This window comes from Tachyglossus aculeatus, chromosome 14, assembly GCF_015852505.1.
Source record: "Tachyglossus aculeatus isolate mTacAcu1 chromosome 14, mTacAcu1.pri, whole genome shotgun sequence".
In the NCBI taxonomy this organism is placed as follows: domain Eukaryota; kingdom Metazoa; phylum Chordata; class Mammalia; order Monotremata; family Tachyglossidae; genus Tachyglossus; species Tachyglossus aculeatus.
This window is the reverse complement of record NC_052079.1, coordinates 37,770,891-37,792,557: the sequence shown is the minus strand read 5'-3', so window position 1 is coordinate 37,792,557 and position 21,667 is coordinate 37,770,891. Positions and strand designations below refer to the sequence as shown.

The window sequence follows — 21,667 nt, the reverse complement described above, 5'->3', positions numbered from 1 at the left end:
TTAAGCACTTAACTATGTGCAAAGCACTGTTCTAAGCACTGGGGAACTTACAAGGTGATCAGGTTGTCCCACTGGGGGCTCACAGTCTTAATCCCCATTTTGCAGATGAGGTAACTGAGGCACAGAGAGGTTAAGTGTCTTGCCCAAAGTCACACAGCTGACACTTGGTGGAGCTGGAATTTGAACCCATGACCTCTAACTCCAGAGCCTGAGCTCTTTCCACTGAGCCACGCTGCTTCTAAATATATATATTTATAGACCTTCAATATAGTGTGAAGTTTGATTCAGTGATTGATCAAACACTGTCATTCTCCCAAAAGTCATGGTGGCTTTTTCTATCCTGCTTTTCACTTGTTTGTTCCCCTGGGAATCATTGAAAAGTATACTGCCTTTGTAGCACAACTGGATGACAACATCAAGTTTTTTGTTACCAATGAAAATATTTTGTGGTATGCGTCCCCTCTAGGCTTTAAGTTCATCATAGGCAGGGAATGTGTCTACCAACTCTGTTTTGTTGTATTCTCCCAAGTGCTTAGTACAGTGCTCTGCACATAGTAAATGCTCAATAAATACATGTGATTCAATCAATCAATCAATCAATCGTATTTATTGAGCACTTACTGTGTGCAGAGCACTGTACTAAGCGCTTGGGAAGTACAAGTTGATTCAGATACAGAATGGCTGATACCATATTCCTCTGTGGGAACCTGGAAGGATTTGGGCTAGAATTTTGCCAGCAATGGAAAGTAATGAAAAGAAAAACCCAGTACTTTCCACAAGTCAGCTCTTTCCCTTGTGAGAATTACATTTCCTTTGTGTTGCATGAATTAGATCCTGCGTATTTTGTTTACCTTCCCTTGGTAGTTCAGAAAGGGGTTTAAGTGGCAGTTTGAAGGGTGGAATTAGGAGGAAGTGACTAAAAAGACTCAAGTCTATTCTGACAAGGGAATTTCAGAGGGACAACAGAGGTTTTGAGATGTGTGTAGGAGGGGAACTGTGGTTGGGGAGGAGAGTGGGGGTGATGGACATGAAAACAATGGTGGGAAGTCTTGGCCTTTTTAGGCCGCCCCACCCCGCCCCAAGAACTTCCCTGTCAGTGTTATCTTCTATAGGACAGGAAAGGTTTGTGGGAAAAGAAGAGGCTAGGTGAAGAAATGTGCATTACATCATTACCAAGCAGGCACTCTCAGCCTTTCTGAAGTCCTGCAGCCTTAGGTAAAGAGAGCTGAGTCCTTGGCCTAGTGGGTAGAACACAGGCCTGGGAATCAGAAGGACTTGGGTTCTAATCCCAGCTCTGCCACTTGTCTGCTGTGTGACCTTGGGCAAGTCACTTAACTACTCTGTGCCTCAGTTCCCTCATCTGTAAAATGGGGATTAACACCATGAGCCCCATGTGGGACAAGGACTGTGTCCAACCTGATTATCTTGTATCTACCCCAGTGCTCAGAACACTGCCTGGCGCATAGTAAGCGCTTAACAAATACTATAAAAAAGAGCAAGTGCCCTAATATACCACTCTCCACCTGAAACCTTTCCAGTCCTTGAATCTACTTATTTATTTAGTAAATGGAAACTACAACCACATTTCAATAATAATGGGATAATTCCATTATTTGGCCCACTGGTCTGGATCAGATGCATTCTGGGACCCTGGAAGGAGTGTGGACTTTTGCTAAGGACTGCGGTGGCAATTTCAATTTTGACGCTTGCAGCTGGCAACTTGACGTCTTTCGGGCCCGTCCCAGACTCGTGTTCTGACAGTTTCTAGGATTCAGCGAGGCCGGAGAGAGTTGTACCACCGGCTGTCCACGGCGCACCTGTCCCATGGCATTCCTCAGGGAAAAAGAAGGAAGGAGGCCAGAGGAGAGGATGGAGGACCCCTTTATACCGTAAGCTCCTTGTGGGCAGGGTACATGACTACCACCTCTGTTGTACTGTACTCTCCCAAGCGTTCGTACAGTGCTCTGCACACAGTAGGTGCTCAGTAAATCCCATGGATTGACTGATGTGACTCAAACAAGTGCCTGTGAGCATTCTGTGAGGTTTGTCAGATGGGGGCCCTCGGCCTTGACTCCGAGACCCTCCACTGAGATCGGGGTGGGGAGTTTTTGGGGAGGGCGACCTGCAGACCTGTTCTACAGCAGTTTGCACTCCTCTAACACAGGTGGGGCCTAGTGATTTCTGATGGCACAGATCCCACCTGACAGCCCTGAGGGATTTTATCTACCATCAGACACTCTTCTGACTGTCAGGAGGAGGGGGAACTGATAAGACAAGGTGATGAGTACATAAGTACCAGTCCTGCAATTTTCATTCCTTCCTGATAAAGAGACCTGTTGGCTCCAAGCGGAGCTGGGAGAGCAGAGAGATACTATCACTTTGGTGCCAAAGATTAGAAGTCAGAGTTTGAGGAGGAGACTGGGGTGTTGAAAATGTAAAATCTAACCCTCCCTGCCCCCCGAACAAGTTAGTCCAAAGAGAGGAAGTCCACTGGCCCATGGGAGTAAAGAGGGGAGAAGGGCCTTGGGGCAGTTCCTCCCCCTCCTTCATGCCCTCCAACCTGCAGGACCCACTTGTGCCAACCTTGAGGAGAGCTGAAAAATGCCCAGAAAGGGCTTGGAAGGTGCAACGGGGCAGGTGCGCTCTGAGCTTTCTGAGTGGGAGCAAGGCGGCACACGTTTCATGAGGAGATTTCTGGTTGGCCTATAAAGGGTCCATTTGTCTGACTGTCCAAGGTGTCTACCTAGCAAACACTCTTGCAATGAGAGCTGCTGATTTGGAAGTGTCTGAAAACTTCCCAAAGCAAATGCATCTTCCTTTTAGTCTGGAGCAGTAAAGGTAGGATGAAAATCTGGTTAGAAAGGGACTTTCCAAGCGCTTAGTACAGTGCTCTGCACATAGTAAGCGCTCAATAAATACGATTGATTGATTGATTGATTGATTGACACCAGTTCCAGTGGAAATATCTTAGACTAATTTAAAGGTGACACACCAAAGGACCATAAGTTCCAGGAGCACAAAATTTGTATGATCTAGACCCTAAACACTCTCCTTCCACCACTGATCCAGGGGACCCCAGAGCTAGTACTTGCACCCAACACCAAAGGTGGACATCTATTACCTGGCAGGCCCCCTCTGTAGACCCACCTTGGCAATAATCTTTGTTAGAGCCTGATGAAAAGTCCCTGGTCCCTTACCCTCGGGGCCCAGAGATTTGCTCCTGAGCATCTGTGTGTGTGTTTTTCTGCAGAACAGCAGGCCACTGCCTCTTTCCTCTAACTGGACTTAAATGCTCTGAGACAGAAGAGCTGGAGAGGAGCATGATAGGCAGTTGATGGGATGCAGGCCTCAAGTGAGGAGGCAGGGTTGGGGTGGGCTCTGAAAATACATTGGGGAGCCAGAGCAGAAGGAGGAGGATAAAGGAATGGTGTGTGTGTGTGTGTGTTGGGGGGCTCTCCAGCTGGACCCAAACAATAGAAATGATGGAAAGCCAAATAAAAGAGCAGCTGCAGATGTAGCAACAGAGGCAGAGAGTCTCGCTTTAGGGACAAGGACTGAAACCTACCCTGAAGAGGTCTTCTACGTCGTTAGAAAGGGGGGTGTTGTAACTATCAAGGTCAACTTCTAACAGGTTTTAAGGTTAGATGCATGAGACCTCTTAGTTTTGTTGTTGTTTTTTTAAGTGGAATTTGTTAAATGCTTATTATGTGCTAGGCCCTGTTTGAAGGGTAGATGCAAGATAATCACGTTGGACACAGTCCATGTCCCACATGGAGCTCACAGTCTTAATCCCCATTTTACAGATGAGGTAATTGAGGCAGAGAGAAGTGAAGTGACTTGCCCACTGTAACGCGGCAGACATGTGGAGGAGCCGGGATTAGAATCCAGGTCGTCTAACTCTCAGACCTTTGCTCTTTCCACTAGCACACACTGCTGCTTAGCTAGGGGTGTATCTTTAGATTGGCAATCAATCAATCAATCAATCGTATTTATTGAGCGCTTACTGTGTGCAGAGCACTGTACTAAGCACTTGGGAAGTACAAATTGGCAACATATAGAGACAGTCCCTACCCAACAGTGGGCTCACAGTCTAAAAAGGGGGAGACAGAGAACAAAACCAAAACATACTAACAAAATGAAATAAATAGAATAGATATGTAAGGACAGGGACTGTGCTTTTACCCACTACTGTACTTTTCCAGGGCTCAGGACCGTTCTTTGCCCACAGCAAACACTCAGTAGATGCTACGCTTGTTTCTCCCCCAGCACTTAGAACAGTGCTTGGCACATAGTAAGTGTTTAACAAATATCAAAATTATTAAATAGGCGAGAAGAACTGAGGAATGGCAATGGAGAGAAGGGCTAACTCCAGGAATCGAGGAGATGGATGAAGGAAGGGAGGAAGAGGAGGTGCTCCCTAAGAAGATAACACATGGCAGGGGAAGGACAGGAAGGAAAGGAGAAGGGCAGTGGTAGCCTTATGGAAAAATGAAGGAAAGAGAGTGAAGCTTGGCAAAGAGGAGAAATTGAATAAAAAAAGGAAAATTAAGGGGGGCGTGCGGGAAACAGAGTGGTAGGAAAGTAAAATATCGGGGGAAGGGGCTGGAGAGGCATGATCTTGGTTCAGAGTTGAGCAGTAAAGGGAAGGTGGAAAGGAGTGGAAGAGATCACAGACAAAATAGTAATAACTGTGGTATTTGTTAATCAGAGAAGCAGTGTTCTAATCCTGGCTCTGCCACTTGTCTGTTGTGTGAGCTTGGGTACGTCGCTTCACTTCTTTGTGCCTCAGTTAACTTATCTGTAAAATAGGGATTAAGCTCCTGCACCCTGTGGAGGACAGGGACTGTGTCCCACCCAATTATCTTGTATCTACCCAGTCCTTAGCACGGTGCCTGGCATACAGTGAGTGCTTAGCAAATACCATAAAAAGAAAACTCAATCTATCAGTGTTATTTACTGAGTGCTTGCTGTGTGGAGAGCAACGTACTAAGCGACTGAGGGAGAACAATACAACAAAGTAGGTAGATGCATTCCTTGTCCACACCAAGCTTAAAGTCTAGAGGGGCAGGCAGACATTTATTTAAAAATGTAATTTACAGATTTAGCAATGCCTATGTAAGTGCTGTGGGGCTGAGGGTGGGGTTAATATCAATTGCCCCAAGACCACCTGCTGTGTGCCATGCACTGTACTAAGCACTGGGGTATATACTCCAGGTAATCAGATAGGACACGGTCCCTGTCCCACATGGGGTTCACAGTCTAAGTAGGACTCGAATCTCCATTTTACAGAGGCAAGCAGGAGGTGAGGAGGGTTAAAATGCAGCTTGAAAATGATTCCATTAGGCTGGAAATTTATAAATGGACAGCTAATATCGAGCAACACAAGAGATGTGGTTTCTGGGTCAAGGAGGGATGAAGAAAGGATCTATGGCTAATCCATCACAATAATAATAATGATAATGAGAATAACAACAATAATGGAGCTTGTAAAGCGCTTACTATGCGTCAAGGCAACTGAAGCATAGAGAAGTTAAATGACTTGACCAAGGTTATACAGCAGGCAAGTTGCCAAACTAGGATTAAACCCAATTCCCCTTACTCCCGGGCCCCGGGCTCTCTTCACCAGGCCACGCTGCTTGGAGGTCAAAGAAAGCCCGAGCCAAGAGGCATGGATAGTAGGTTGGTGGTCAATTCTGAGGGGACTGTCGTGTTTTTAAAAAGCCACAATAAAAGAAGGAGAAGGGAAGCGAGGCTAGATTCAGGACTCATAACAGAATTTGAATAAGGAGGAAAGGAACTTACAGGAGTGTATATACACCACAGGCAAGCTAAAGAAATGGGAGCCGGTTAAGGCAATGGACCTTTCATTAATTTTAGGTTTACAGACTACAAAGTGGGTCTCCCTGAGGCAGAAATTTTAACTCTGCGACAGTCCAAGCAAGCAGCTAAAAAGATCAGCTCAGATGAAAGCCGGCTGGAGGGACTCTGCAAGAAAACTGAGATGAAAGATGCTCTTAAACTCCCAGGAAAGGCGATGGCCATCTTCCCAGAAGACCAGATGGACAAGCAGGATGGAGACAATATGTGCGGGACAAGATAGAAGGCTCAAGATGTGAGCTGAGATTTGCTTCCCTAATCATGCGCATGCATATCCATAAAATGCATCCATCTGGTCTTCATTTTTGGTAGGATCCTTTCCGCAGGGTGAAAAGGCTAATGAGTGACCAATACGCCTTTCCATACATAGCCCCTGTGTTAATGGGTTTTCCCTGTACAGGGCCAGCCTTTGTTTTCGAGGCTGCATCTTGGCATCCTGAGATCCTGGCAAACACTTTGCTCTTAAAGCAACTTTGAACTGTGGGAAGGTCTGTCAAGCCTGGGGGAAGGACTCATAGGACCCTATGAAGGATGAGAGAACCAAAGGGGATGGACAGGAATTAATGAGAGGGAGAGAGGTTTGATTTGAACATCAAAAGATCCCAGAGTGGTGGAGATCCAAAGGAACACATTCAGTAAATGATCAGAGGGAGGGAGGAAGCTTGGAGATGAAAAGAAAGGAAATGTGCTAGAAGGGAAAAGAAGATAGAAGGAATAGACCACAGTACCCAGGATCTCGGAGGTTAAGAAGCAATACATGACCTGAAGAGACAAATGAGGAAGCCGAAAGCAAAATGCTGGGCGCTGCTTCTAGCTGGATGAAGGGTACACACCCTTTTTAAGGGCAAAGCTAGAAAAAGAAATATGCAGGATTCTGACATGAAAAGGGGCAGCATCCCAGAGAGCAGTCGGAGTGCTGAAAACGGAGGGTGATCTGCTGAAATATTTAGGCCTCTCTTTTAGGGAACAGGTCAATGCAAAAGAGAATGGGGGGGAGCTGCATGGCCTAGTTTAGAGAAGCCACGTGGCTCAGTGGAAATCAATCAATCAATCATATTTATTGAGCACTTACTGTGTGCAGAGCACTGTACTAAGCGCTTGGGAAGTACAAGTTGGCAACATATAGAGACAGGCCCTACCCAACAGTGGGCTCACAGTCTAGAAGGGGAAAGAGCCTGGGCTTGGGAGTCAGAGGTCATGGGTTCTAATCCCGGCTCCACCACATGTCTGCTGCGTGACCTTGGGCAAGTCACTTAGCTTCTCTGAGCCTCAGTTACCTCATCTGTAAAATGGGGATTAAGACTGTAAGCCTCACGTGGGACAGCCTGATCACCTTGTATCAGAACAGTGCTTTGCACATAGTAAGTGCTTAACAAATGCCATCCCGGGCTTTGGAGTCAGAGGTCATGGGTTCAAATCCCGGCTCCGCCGATTCTCAGCTGTGTGACTTTGGGCAAGTCACTTAACTTCTCTGTGCCTCAGTTACCTCATCTGTAAAATGGGGATTAAGACTGTGAGCCCCCCGTGGGACAACCTGATCACCTTGTAACCTCCCCAGCGCTTAGAATAGTGCTTTGCACATAGTAAAGCACTTAATAAATGCCATTATTTTTATTATTATTATTAGTGGAAGGAGGGAGGGGCTGTGAGTCAGTAGATGCAAGTTCTAATCCTGGCTCTGGAACTCTGCCTGCTCTGTGACCCTGAAAAAGGAAAACATTTTGAGATTTTTCAGTCTGGTTTATGAAATAGACCACAACCCTGTGGGAATGAGGCAGCCCCTGTGACTTCAGTAGATGGCACTATTCTCTGTGAATCATTTTGGACTTCCTGCCATGGCCTGGTGCGGATGAAGGGGCCACATTTTGTGGTAATGAAAGAGAACTCTGCTCCCTTGGGGGGTGGTTAAACATCCCTGGGCATTTGGCCCCGGGCAAACTGGGCCACTTCGTTCGGCCAGATCATCTTCCTGTCTGTTGTTTTGATTTTCATCATTGTTATTGTGATTATTGTGTACGTATCTGTAATTTTATTTATAAGAACAAGGAAAACAATGGTGTTTGTTAAGGGCTTACTATGTGCTAGGCACTGTCCTAAGCGCTACGGTAGATACAAGCAAATCGAGTTAGACAAAGTCCCTGTCCTGTGTGGGGCTCACAGTCTCAATCCCAACTCCACAGATAAGGCAACTGAAGCACAGAGAAGTGCAGTGATCTGCCCAAGATCACATAGCAACGCTTTGCTCTTCCCCGATGGACAGACAGACAGACGGACAGACAGACAGACAAACGGACGGACAGACAGATGGATGGTCGAACAGACAGATGGACATTAGGACAGATGGATGGACAGACGGACATTAGGACAGACGGACAGACAGATAGATGGATATTAGGAGACAAACAGACACACGGACACAAGGATAGACGTACGTAAGGATGGACAGACAGACGGACATTAGGATAGACAGACGGACAGACGGACATTAGGACGGACGGACAGACGGACAAATGGACATTAGGACAGATGGATGGACAGATGGGTGGGCATTAGTACGGACAGACAGATGGACATTAGGACAGATGGATGGACGGACAGACAGATGGACAGACAGAGATGGATGGACAGACATACGGACATTAGGACAGACAGATGGACATCAGGATAGACAGACGGATGGACAGAGATGGATGGACAGGCAGATGAACATTAGGACAGATGGACGGACGGACGGACATCAGGACAGATGGGCGGGTGGACGGACAGACAGACATTAGGACAGATGGATGGACAGACAGACGAACATTAGGACAGACATACGGATATTAGGACAGATGGACAGATAGACAGACGGACATTAGGACAGATGGATGGACAGACAGACAGATGGACATAAGAACGGACAGACGGACATTAGGACAGATGGACGGAGAGAGACAGACAGACATTAGGACAGACAGACTGACATTAGGACGGGCAGACATTAGGACAGATGGACAGACAGACATTAGGACAGATGGACGGACAGACGGACATTAGAACTGACGGACAGATGGACAGTCAGATAGACGGACATTAGGGCAGACGGACGGACTGATAGACAGGTGGACGGATGGATACCCAGGCAGAAAGATGCACAGACAGACGGACAGACGGACCGACGGCGCTCAACGGATCCCACCGATTGATAGGCTGATAGACTACAAGTCAAAGCCCCAGCCTCCGACTTGGAGGACCTCCTAGTCTAAGGCGAGTTTACAGTTCCCCCTCTCTGAGTCCTCTTCCCCTCCGTCGGCCCTGTCCTTTCCAGTTCCCAATTAGTCCAGACACACACAGACTGGTTTTCTGAAAATTCTCCCATCCCTACAACGTCACTGATAAGGAGAACCAGCAGGCTACTGCTGGAGGTGCTCAGTACAGCACTTGGTACAGAGTAAGCCCTTAACAAATGCCAGAAGTATCATCACTAAACCAAGTCTTCTCAAAGGGCCCTTCATCGTCTGGAAACCAGGAGGAGATTGAAGGGCCCCGGCACATGGAAAATTCCATTCTGAGACAGCGAGGCTGAGGAACTCGACCCACCCAAAGGACGCAGGGTGGTACGGGGCCTCAGGCGACCCTAAATCCGACGGGTTTTACCACCTTGGAATCTCCTCCATCTCCTTCTCTCCGTTGAGATCCTAAACATGGCTAAAAATGCCACAGGATTCATTCCTCACTGCACTTAGAATAGCTCACCTCATTCCGATCCTCCCTCCATTTCTTTCAAAACACAACCCCTTTTGTTTCTCTCTGCATATGATGCCACGTCTCTGTGGAAAGGAACTCTGCCACATCAATCGCTTCGGGGGATCGCAGAATTAATTGACAACGCCTGCTGAGACTGGACTGTCATTTTTTTCTTTGTTCCCGGCTTACGATAAGCCACGGTGAGGGAGCATGAGTCTATGTGAACGGCAAGGGAAGCTCAGATGGAGAACACGAGGTAGAATGGAAAAGAGTTACAAGTTTAATGAATGAGGAAGAGGTTATCCCCTTCGTTGGCAGCGGAAGGATGGATAGGAGAGTTGTAGAAAAATAAATTTCCAAGGAGGTGAAAAGAGAATGAACAGACTCTCCCTTTTACCTTCAGTAGAATCAGCCATGTTGTTGGCTAAGTCAGAATTTTGTGTCTCATTCAAATCAGTGACAGGGTGGGAATAACTGTTTCCTCCAAACGAACCCTATCACACCACTACAATCATCTCCCTAGGTGCAGCCTCCACAAAGAGAACACAGGGTCCCCCGAGTCTAGGAAAATAATGATTGTAGATACAATAACGGAAAGCATTTTACCGCCTCTGCTGGACCGCACCTGTTTGATGGAAAAACAGAGGAATAGAGTTTCCAGACCTATTTAATGGACCTCCTGAGTGAAATTTAGATTCCTTTAAAGAAGAAGCAAATATCTGAACCCACTGGGATTCTCATTTATCGCAGTGATCTACACAAAGTAAGCCGCTCAATACATACATACCTGCAATTTATTTATTTATATTATTGTCTGTCTCCCCGTCTAGAATGTAAGCTCGTTGTGGGCAGGGAATGAGTCTACCAACTCTGTTGTACTGTACTCTCCCAAGCGGTTACTACAGTGCTCTGCACACAGTAAGTGCTCAATAAATACATGGATTGATAATAAATAACACTGATTGATTTTTTTGACCGATGGTCTCGCACCCAGCCCTGGAGTCAAATAGGGGTGATGAGGGGTGCTTGTGACTCTTGGTTACCCAGACCAGATTAGGAGAATGGAGCTGCAGAAAACGCTGAGGCCTAGGAGCTCCTGAAGCAGGTTTGTCACTGCCAGGACGCTGCCTCCTGAGCAACGGTGCCATTTCCAAGGCCAAGGTCCTAGTTTGTGACAGTCCTTGGAGAGGTAGCTCGGGGGACACTTTCTGGGCCAGCTACCATCACCTCCTCTGGGCGAGTGGCAGCATTGGTGACCGCTGCCATGGCGACAATGGCTCCAACGCTTATGTGGTCGAAGTGTGCTCGCTCCTCTTCCCCTTCCTTTACTTATGTTCATTCATTCAATTGCATTTGTTGAGCGCTTGGGAGAACACAATATAACAATAAATAGACAGATTCCCTTCCCACAGTGAGTTTACATTCTAGAGGGGGAGACAGACATTAAAAGAAATATATTACCGATATGTACATAAGTGCTGTGGGGCTGGGGGGCACTGGAGAGGACGAATAAAGAGAGTCAGGGTGACAGTCAAGGCAACCCAGAAGGAAATGGGAAAAGAGGATATGAGGTCTTAGGGAAGGCCTCTTGGAAGAGATGTGCCTTAAATTAGTCTTTGAAGGCAGGGACAGTAATTGTCTGTCAGATATGACAGACAATGGTTATTTTCCTTGTACATATCTATTCTATTTATTTTATTTTGTTAGTATGTTTGGTTTTGTTCTCTGTCTCCCCCTTTTAGACTGTGAGCCCACTATTGGGTAGGGACTGTCTCTATATGTTGCCAACTTGTAATTCCCAAGCGCTTAGTACAGTGCTCTGCACACAGTAAGCGCTCAATAAATACGATTGATGATGATGATGATGATATGAGGAGGGAGGGCATTACAGGCCAGAGGCAGGATGTGGGCGAGGGGTCGGTGGTGAGATAGATGTCTTCCCTCATTTTTCCCCAGTCTTCCCTACCACCTTTCAATCTCTGCCACCCTTCTTCTCCATTCCCCTTTACCCCTTTTCTCCTGTTCCCTTCTCCTCCTTTCCTCAGTTCCCCTGTTCTCCCTCCTCTCCCCACAAGGCTCTTCACAATATGAGAAAATTCAGCTACATTGATAGAAAAACAAAGGCCAAATTCAAGGAAGAAGATAGGGAGACTGGAACTGGGCTAAAAACAGGCCCAAGGAAAGTGTTAGAGGAAAAATTGGAATGAACATGGTTACTTTCATAGCGTGGGGTGTAATGAAGCAACACATACAGCAAACCACATACATATAAGCATAAAGTACCCTTGAATGATCTCATGAAGGAGTCCCTTGGATATAAAGTTCTCAATCAAACTGTAAGACTCTTTTTACATCCAGTTTTATAAATAGCGTTCCAAAAGACTAGGGAAAGCCCCCCAAATCCCTCTAGTTGTGTCTCCTTACATTGCTTAAACTGGACTACTATCCATGTTGCAAATTCTCTACCTCTTCAGGAATCTCTGCTGCTAGAGTGACTGATGAGAAAGATGTAAAAAATCTGGGCTAGAGACACAGTGGGTTGGGTCGTGGTGAGTGGATTTAGATAGCTGCAGGATACTAAAATCCCAGAGGCTGCCAGAAAAATCTCACCACACCCAAGTCTATTAAAGAAACAACAAAGGAATCCCTCCAAAAAATCTGCAAGGCTATTTTTTTTATTAAAAAACCCCAACAATTTAAGATAGAATAAAAATCTTCCTCAGGCAAAAATGCTCTGAGTCCTACAGAAAGAGACTCTTATTCATAGCTCTGTTTTCTTCTCCCTCTTTTCAAGGCCTAAGCCCTATGACAAGTTTCGATGTAATGCCGTGGTGTGAGGTGGTTTCTAAAGTAAATCACACAGTAGGAACAGTGTCCCACCACGTTCCACAGGATGTACCAATATAGCCTCCCTAAAGATTTTTTTCAGAGAAGGAACAAGTCCTGGTGGAAGGACCACCGTGAGAAGCGTACCAGCTCTGCCCTTGACAGCTGAATGATCTTGAGCAAGTCACTTCACTTTTCTGTGCCTCAGTTCCCTCATCTGTCACATGGGGATTAAGAATGAGAGCCCCAGGCAGGACAGGGATGGTGTCCAACCTGATTAGCTTGTATCTACCCCAGTGCTTAGTACAGTGCCTGGCACATAGTAAGTGCTTATCAAGAAAATACCGCACAGGCAGGGCCTGGGAAGTGCTGGTTTCATCGTTTGGGGGGTAGTGACACCATCAACTGGACCCAATCGAGAGAGACAGACAGAGAAAGAGAGACAGAGAGAGGAGAGTGTGTATACACGCATGGGCAAATGTATCTGTAAGCATGTGTGTGTTGTTGTGCCTTCTCTCCCACTCTTTTTGTTCTCCATCACCTCTGTCTTCCCTGCCCCTTGTCTATCTCTCCTTTTCTTCTCTCTCTGTGCACCTGTCTGGCTCTTAAATTTCTGTCTCCAACTTTTTGGCCAACCCCCAGCGAGGCCCAGGCCCCCAGAGAGCCCACCCCACTCTGAGGACACCTTCCTCATCCCCCATCCTGTGCCTCGTTGCCAGCAGGGTAGGGCCCCCTTCACCTTTTCACTCAAAGCCTCGGGACCCTGCCAAGCACCTGGGGCCTTGAGATGTCAAGAGAGCCCACCTGCATTAGTCTCTCCTATCTGCAAGCCCTCCCCCAGCCCGGCCCAGTGTCTTCAGCCTAAGCCATCCTGTGAACAAGGGCTAGAGTTGGGAGCAGCCTCCTGTCTCTGGGCTGGGCCAGTTTGGGGCCCAGGAATGCCTCACTCAGCCGACTGTTTCGCTCTGGTCGGAAATAATCCGGCAGTAAAGGCAAAAAAGTTAAATGCAGCCTCTACCAAACAAAAAAAAAGGACCAATTAAGTAGTTTGACCCCGATGACTCGTTCGCTCCAGCGAGATTTTCCAGGAAAAGTCACTAGTAAGGCCGGGTGGCTCCGTGAACAATCGCAGCCTGGAATCACGAGCCTTCATCGCCCCACCCGGGGTGGAGGGTAGGGTACGGGGGAGGGAGAGACCCAGGCTCAGGGGAGACACTGCCTTTCTGGGAATTTTTCTGAAATTTCAAGACCTTTTCCCCAACTTATCTCCAAATTTCAAGTTTCTTATGAATTTTTCCTCTGGGGAAGGTGCTCTGTAGAGAAAATGCCTGCAAAGAAAATTGTAATTTATATTTACCAAAAAAAAAAAAAAAATCCAAGAAAGCCCCAAGACTTTCCTCTCCAACCTTGCAGTGCCTCATCTCTGGGGTGACTCTGTTTTTCTGGGACATTGCTGTGGCTGTTCTCCCTCCTTTCTTAGACTATGAGACCCATGTGGGACAGGGACTGTGTCTGCTCTGATTATCTTGTATCTACCCCAGAACTTAGAACAGTGTTTGGCACATAATAAGTGCTTAAACACAGCAATTATTTTTATTATTATCATTATTAATAATCAATGGCATTTTTTGAGGTTTTTTGCTGTGCAGAGCAATGTACTTAGTGCTTGGGGAGTACAACAGAATTGGTAGACATTCCCTGCCCACCACGAGCTTAAAGTCTAGAGGAGCTTATAAACTGTTATTAGTAGCAGCATTTTTAGGGGAGACTGATTCAACCCTGCATCCTTTCACTAGTCATCCCCTCCCTTTTTTAAAAAAATGGTATTTGTTAAGTGCTTACTATGTGCCAGGCACTGTACTAACCACTGGGGTAGATACAAGCTAATCAGGTTGGAGACAGTCCATGTCCCATATGGGCCTCACAGTTTTAATCCCCATTTTACAGATGAGGTAACTGAGGCACAGGGAATTTAAGTGATTTGCCCAAGGTCACACAGCAGACAAGTGGAAGAGCATTTCCATCCACCCCTCTTTCCCATCCCTGTGGAGCTGGAGGAAGGTTGGGCATACATCTCTTTCCAGATAGGCACCTATCTCGGTACCAAGGCCTAGGGGATGGCCTAGTCTGGTAGCAATAATATCAGTGATAAACAATCTTATCACACTGAGGAGCTCAAATGAAGCAGATTCTTCATGGAATCCTAGCCTCCTCCACCAGCTCGACAATTCCACTTGAATCTTTGGCGAAGAGATGTGTGTCGGGGGGGAGGGAATTCCCAAGTCTCCAGGAGATGCTTGGAAAATGCCAAATGAGATTGTTAGATAATAATAATAATGATAATTGTGGTATTTGTTAAGTGCTTACTATGTGCCAGTCACTGTACTAAGCACTGGAGTGGATACAAGCAAATTGGGTTGGGCACAGTCCCTGTCCCCTGTGGGGCTCTCAGTGTCAATCCCCATTTTACAGATGAGGTAACTGAGGCCCAGAGAAATGACTTGCCCAAGGTCACACAGCAATCAAGTGGTGGAGCTGGGATTAGAACCCATGACTTTCTGACTCCCAGGCCATTGAATAATAATAATAATAATAATAATAATAATAGTGCTCTGCACACAGTAAGCGCTCAATACGATTGATGATTGATGATGATTAAGCACTGACTATGTGCAAAGCACTGTTCTAAGCACTGGGGAGGCTAACAAGGTGATCAGGTTGACCCACGGGGGGCTCACAGTCTTCATCCCCACTTTACAGATGAGGTAACTGAGGCACAGAGAAGTTAAGTGACTTGCCCAAAGTCACACAGCTGACAAGTGGTGGAGCTGGTACTACTAACTCTACAGTATTCTCTCAAGTGCTTAGTACAGACTGTGAACCACACGAGGGACAGCCTGATTACCTTGTATCCCCCCAGTGCTTAGAACAGTGCTTGGCACATAGTAAGTGCTTAACAAATGCCATCATTATTATTATTACAGGGCTCCTTACAGAATAAGCCCTCAGTAAATTCAATGGACTGCTTTCAGACTTCGGGTTCACTACAGATGAGAGAAAAGCCTGGGGGGGTAGGGGGGTTGTGTGTGTGTGTGTGTATGCATGTGTATGTGTGTGAGGGGGCGGGGAGTGGGAGACAGTTGGTGGGAGCGGAGAGGAGGAGGGATGTTTTGTTTCTCTTTCGAGAATGAATAGACAAAGGCATCACCAGAGTCTGCAAGTTGGCCTCAGACACATTCTTCCCCCCACCCCCTGAGTGTGGCTCTGTTAACTCAATCGCCACAAAGTTGCTTCCAATTACCAGAGGAGATTGGTGCTAGGTACAGCCATTATTGACCTGGTTGAAAGCAAGTCCTGGAAAACAGAAAAGCCTTCCCTCAGAGTTGGCTCTTAATCTGCTGTTGAGCAGCACTAGAGCGGGAAAGAGAAAGGGCTGCCATAGTCCTCTGGAAAAACAGGAGCAGGTGCCGTAAAACATGGCCCTGATGCATCAGCTTAGGAAAAAGTCTCTAAGGTCACCTGTCACATCCCACCCCACTTTATTTATTTTACTTGTACATATCTATTCTATTTATTTTATTTTGTTAATATGTTTGGTTTTGTTCTCTGTCTCCCCCTTCTAGACTGTGAGCCCACTATTGGGTAGGGACCGTCTCTATATGTTGCCAACTTGTACTTCCCAAGCGCCTAGTACAGTGCTCTACACACAGTAAGCGCTCAGTAAATACCATTGATTGATTTGGGCTTTGGATCTGGGGTCAAGCTAACAAGCAAAGGGCATCGCTCTTGAGGCTCATCTTGGGTCACATTAATATCGTGAGCGCAAGTCCTTTCCTCTTGGCTCTCCCCAGAGAAAGTCTGCCCAGCAGAATAATGGTCCAGCGCTTAGAACAGTGCCCAGCGCTTAGAACAGGACTTTGCACATAGTAAGCGCTTAATAAATACCATCATTATTATTATTATTATTACAGAAGCATTAGAAGATTTGGAACTCTCTGAAAAAGACTAAAAGTGGTTATCTCCCCAATCAGCGCTTTCCAAAATGTCCCTAGAAAAAAAGGATCATTAATAATAAAAAGTACAAATGCCCTTCAGCAGTCTAGCCGGCCTAGCAGTGAAGTTACAATTCTGGGTTTCTCTTGAGAACCCCTGCTCCGTGTAGAGGCAGCATGGTCTAGTGGAAAGAGCACAGGCCTGAGAGTCAGGAGACCCAACTTGTACTTCCCAAGCGCTTAGTACAGTGCTCTGCACACAGTAAGTGCTCAATAAATACGATTGATTGATTCTAAATCCTTGACTCTGTGACTTCGCCTGCTCTGAGATCTCAGGCAAGTGACAACCTCTCTGTTCTCTAATTTCCCCATCTGTAAAGTGGGGATAAGATGCTCTCCCTCCCTCTCAGATTGTGACCCCCTAGGGCACCAGGACACCGAGTCAGATATGATAATCTGGTATTATCTTTCCCAGAGCTTAGCACATAGCAAGCACTTAATAAACAACAGCATCATTCTCATGGGCCTCTAAAGAATACTACATGGACTCCCACTTCCCGAAGGATAGTCCAAAAGCACCTAAATTAAAGCCAACTGAGTTTTTAGAGCCAGGCTGCGGTCCAGCGCAGGCTTTCCGCAAATCCTAGCTGGACGCCAGCCATCGTTATTGAGTGCATTTCCAAGAAAGCAGTTCACAGGCTTGGCACTGCTATTCCTGGAAATGTTCAATAGGTCATCTTCTGCAAGGGGCTGACGGCTGACGCACCCGAACAGATCTTGTGCTCCGTGCCTCGGATAATTTGCTACCTTTATTGCAGCCTATTCCCCAGGTGCTGCTATGCAGGCACGTGACCCAAAAGACTATCTGTCTGACGGTGCCATTCAGCATTCGCCGTTGAGGCTCATTTCCTTTCTGGCAGCGTGGTCACCATGTCCTGCTGCTGCCAGTGGGCTTGCTGTTAAAGGAAGACAGGCCGCCTGTGACTATAAATTATAAAACACCACGACTCAATCTGTGGAGTGGAAACCCCATAGAAAACAGCAGGAGATGCCTGGCTGGGGAGAATGTACATTCTGGAAAGTGGCATTAACTGTTTGGGACCCTAATGGGAAAGCAGCAAAAACCGGCCCCCCGAAACGGCCCCATTTCGACCTTGAAGGAACCGGCTTCCTGCTCTGCATTATACCGGGAACCAAACTGTTGAATTCCCCAAGAGAAAAGTCCAGGGTAGGGCTGTAAAAGGGTTTGAGATCTGCACGTGAAGACAGAGTTTTTCAAGAAGTGGCCTAGAAATAAAATAGTCAACAGTCTTCTAGGAAACTCCTCCCCACTCCCGCTGGCCTGTATTGAGCCCCGAGAACCAGTGATGTCAACCAGTAACTGACGCTCTGAATTCAAATATCAGTTACTGCACTACACTTGGTTTTTATTAACTCACCTTGTTGAAGCACTTTATTTTTCATCAATAGTATTCTCGGATCAAAAGCCCGGTGAGACTTTGCAGCTGTAAGAGAAAACAACAACAAAACACATTATTTTCCCTGACAAAAACAGAAGCTTTGTTTTTTCCTGTTCCCTTTCACTCTCTCGGGAGAGAAGCTGAGCCACTGAAATTTTAGAAAGATGCCACCAGAGAGCTATTTAAAGAAGATGCTGTCCCTTTAAATGTTCTTTACTGTTAGATAATCCTCTGGCTGACTTCACTCCATGAGCTTTCAAGGAACTCAAGGGAATCTTTAAAGACTAATATTTCTTCTGTTCATACTGACACACACGCACAAAGGGAACCTTCAGAACTTGTAAGTAATCTGAATTTCTAAGTACAGTATGTATCAAAAAGAGTCGCATCCCAGAATATTAAATGCCATTTCACGTTTCCCACCGGCATCATAAAAGGTTTAAACCTTGACTCTTTTTTTTTTTTTCTCAAGATTCTCCAGTATTGACTAATATACATTCTGTGTGTCTGACACAATTGCATTAAAAACCCTGACTGCAGCAGTTTAAAAACAAAATACTCGATTTGCCAACTGGCAGGGTCTGCCTATCTGATACTATTCAGAGAAAAGCTGATTGGGTTTCTCCTTGCGTTTATCCCTATAGGTGAAAGGACTCTTGGCCCAACAAGCAAGTGAAGCCGAATCCGGTGAAAAATGCCACGGTGTAGTCGTTTTCCCAAAGTCCCAAATTCCAGGATGTGGGAAGGACTGTCCCGATGAGAAGAAATGGAACCTTTAAAGGATTAAAAGTAGCTGCGTGTCTGAGTGGACAGAGTATCGGCCTGAGAGTCAGAAGGACCTGGGTTCTAATTCCGGCTCTGCCACTTGTCTGCTGTGTGACCGTGGGCAAGTCACTTCAAATCTCTGAGACTCAGTTCCCTCATCTGGAAAGTGGGGATGAAATCTGTGAGCCTCAAGTGGGACATGGACTGTGTCCAACCTGATTAGCTTGTATCTACCCCAGCGCTAAACACAGTTTTTGGCACAGAGTAAGAACTTACAAGCTATTAAAAAGAATTCTGCTTTTGTGAACATACTGTTGCTCTCCAGAATTATTTCAGCTTGCATTTCCTCATTCCCCATGACATAATAATCTCCCTACAATCCCCTTCATGGCCATTAAACAAAGTTGGGGGGCGGGGTTGACTGCCACTTTCACTTGTTGTATTGTCCTCTCCAAAGTGCTTAGTACAGTGCTCTGCACACAATAAGAACTCAATAAATACTGACTGACTGGCAGAAAAACGGGTGATAAACCAGGTGAGAGATAACACTGTCTTTCAAACAAGTTTCAACTATTATTCCTGTCTGTAGAGTTCACCTTTCAGAGATCAAACAGGTTTTCAAGCCCTAAATTGGAGGATTCCTCTCATCATTTCCCCACCACCTATGTTACCTAGCCCCGGGAGGCACACAGGTCCGTGAATGGGTAGTGGGGCAAACATCTGAAGGGCAAAAGAGAGCAGAAAATGAAAATAAGAGAACAGGAGAAAAAAGTAAGGGGGAAAGAAAAAGAAGGAGGGGGAAAAAGGACAGAAACGAATCGGAAGGAAAGAGGAGAGAAGGAGAATGGAAGGGAGAGATGAAGAGAAGAGAGACTTGATTTTCAATCCTGTGTGTTTGTCGTCAGCCCCTCCTTTGCCCCGATTTTATTTTTTGGTAGTGAGCCCCTTCCACCCTCCCAGAGAACAAGGGTCTGTATCTAATTCCCACTTGTACACTCATTCCCAGCGCCTAGCACAGTGCTCTGCACAGAGTATTTACTAAATACTATTACTACTGCCACTCTTTTCAGCTTCAGGGTTCAGTTTGGGCTCATAAAGGAATAATAACAACAATAATAATAATAAACTGTGGCATTTGCACTATATGCCAAGCACCTGATATTCACCCCACCTTCAGCCCCACAGTATTTCTGTGCCTACCTGTAAATTATATATTATAAATTATTTATTTTTATATCTGTCTTCCCGCCTCCAGACAGACTATCCGCTCACTGTGGGCAGGGAAAGTGCCTACCAACTCTGTTGAACTGTACTCTCCCAACCACTCAGTACAGCATTCTGCCCTCAGAAAGCACTCAATAAATACCACTGATGATGACTGATAAAGTATGGAGCTAGCACTGGGGTTGGTGGAAGAAAATCAGATCAGACACAGTCCCTGCCCCATATGGGGTTCACGGTCTTCAAGGGATGGAGAAGAGTTATTGAATTCTCATCCCGGCTCTGCCACATGTCTGCTGTGTGACCTTGGGCAAGTCACTTAACTTCTCTGAGCCTCAGTTACCTCATCTGTAAAATGGGGATTAAGACGGTGAACCCCACGTGGGACAACCTGATTACTTTGTATCCCCCCCAACGCTTAAAACAGTGCTTTGCACATAGTAAGCGCTTAACAAATGCCAAGATTACTATTATTATTATTTTACCAATGAGGAAACTGAAGCACAGAGAAGCTAAGTGACTTGTCCAAAGTCATGCATCACGTTTTACAGCACTTGCCTAGGAGTCAGAAGGACATGGGTACTAATCCCAGCTCTGCCACTTGTCTGTAGTGAGACCTTGGGCAAATCACTTCACTTCTCTGGGCCTCAGTTATCTCATCTGTAAACTGGGGATTAAGACTGTGGGACAGAGACTGCGTCCAAACTGATTAGTTTGTATCTACCCTAAAGCTTAGAACATAAGCTGGTGCCTGGAACATAGCAAGCACTTAAATACCATTAAAAGCAGAGAAGCAGCATGGCTCAGTGGAAAGAGCACAGGCTTTGGAGTCGGAGGTCATGGGTTCAAATCCCGGCTCTGCCAATTGCCAGCTGTGTGACTCTGGGCAAATAACAACTTCTTTGTGCCTCAGTTACCTCATCTGTAAAATGGGAATTAAGACCGTTAGCCCCCCGTGGGACAACCTGATCACCTTGTAACCTCCCCAGCGCTTAGACCAGTGCTTTGCACATAGTAAGTGCTTAATAAATGCTATTATTATTATTATTACTAATAAAAAAGACAAGTGGCAGAGTTAGGAATAGAACCCAGTGGCAGAGCTGGGATTAAAACCCAAATCTCCTGTCTCCCAGGCCTATACTCTGTCCTTTCCACCACAGAGCTCCTCAAAGAAAAGGTGCATTTGGAGAGCAGAGATCACTGCGACGACTAGTACGTTTCATTTTCTAAAGAAACATGTTGAAGGTTTATCGTGATAGGAGTACCCCACCACTCGAATTTCCCCTAGTGGGTGCAAAAATCACCACCTCCAGAAAATTCAGTTTACCAACTGAGAGGTCAGCCTTAATCGGCCCCTCTGTAGCTTCGGGTGTGCCCGGCACCCAGACTCGTGATCCTCACCCTGACCTCAGCGTGCTGACTCAGGTCCCGGGGCCAAGGGCATCGGTACAGGAAGGAGATTCCTAAACCCGGGCTTTAAAATCGAAGACTTTTGGCACTGACTGGGCAAGTGAAAAACAGGGTTCGTTCTGTAATGGATGCGCTGCTGGTAGCAAACGTATTTATTTTTAATTAGAGAACAGAGGTGTTGCCCTTGGAGACCAGCTGCCTGGGGGCTTTTGAACAAATCAGTTCTTGCACCCGTGTTTGTGAAATCGCTGGGGGTGGAGTACGTGATCATTAAAAATGTATCTGGAAAATGATCTCTTGGCATTCTCTGAGTAACCCTGTGCCCCGAGAACACTCACTGGCTGCACACTCCTTCGACCCCGACTTTACCCAAGAGAACACCCCTCC

General features: G+C 46.3%; 1 long non-coding RNA gene across 1 annotated transcript in view; it reads right to left on the bottom strand.

Annotated features, from left to right (window-relative positions):
- Positions 1–17,932, bottom strand: part of LOC119936513 — a 70,722-nt gene extending 52,790 nt beyond the window's left edge. The window contains exon 1 of the long non-coding RNA XR_005453789.1: positions 17,864–17,932. This is a non-coding gene — a long non-coding RNA (uncharacterized LOC119936513). The remainder of the gene's footprint in view (positions 1–17,863) is intronic.
- Between the last annotated feature and the right edge of the window lie 3,735 nt (positions 17,933–21,667).